Source organism: Etheostoma spectabile, chromosome 1 (assembly GCF_008692095.1).
Source record: "Etheostoma spectabile isolate EspeVRDwgs_2016 chromosome 1, UIUC_Espe_1.0, whole genome shotgun sequence".
Classification (NCBI taxonomy): domain Eukaryota; kingdom Metazoa; phylum Chordata; class Actinopteri; order Perciformes; family Percidae; genus Etheostoma; species Etheostoma spectabile.
The window spans coordinates 31,157,711-31,158,623 of NC_045733.1; positions in this window are offsets into that span (position 1 = coordinate 31,157,711).

A 913-nucleotide genomic window follows, 5' to 3' on the forward strand; every position below is an offset into this window, starting at 1 on the left:
TCCATGACGCCTGATTTCCACCGGTTGCATGAATGTCTGCGGATCCGCTCCGCTGTGTGTCGGCTTCGTGCTCCACCGGCCGTCAACACCCACCAGGTCGGCTAAAGTCTCGAGGACCCTCGAGATCTCGGGAATTCACGCAGAATAGAACTACAAAACCAACAACAGTTTGTTTCCATCCAGAGGAGTAGAGGGGAAACAACTCTGTGCGGTGTTTTCAAGGTGTGGTGCAGGGAAATGTGAACCGCCGTGAGCATGGTGTATTTTATTTTTAAATTAACCAAATGTTTTTCTGTGTTCGACTTCCTGTCCCGCACTTTCTGCCGTGTGCAGAATAGCTGCGGAGCTCTCCGGCGTCCGGCAAAAAATAGAAGCTCTGCGTATCTGCTCCGGAGGGTGCGGATTGCTGGAGCTGGGACGGAGTCGCTCCGCAGTCCGTGAAAATACACACATTGACGTTAATGGAAACCAAATTACTCCGACCGCGGTCCGGAGCAGATCCGCAGCCGTTCCGTACCCGGTGGAAATTAGAAGTGAGGCAAATGTCTGATAACTCTAGGTCAGGTAAATGTAGTAGTACAATGTCTTCCTCTGATGTAGAAGTAAACTTTAAGTCAGTAGTAGGCTATACAGTGGAATTGCATATTAAGTGGGTTGGGGTCCTTCTCGTAAGTACTTTTGGGGTACTATCTGGTTTTGTAGAATGCTACAAGCAGCAATACCACGCACAGGCCAAGCCCGGTCCAGACATGCACATAATGAACGAGCACTGTACTACTTCAAATCACAGAATTTTGAAAAGGTGGCTTTAACCTTGATTACATCGATTCTTCTCAGTATCCATCAGCAGAACAGAGAACTGATGTTACATCACACTGGGGAGAACATGATCCAAACTGGACGTCCCTGTTGA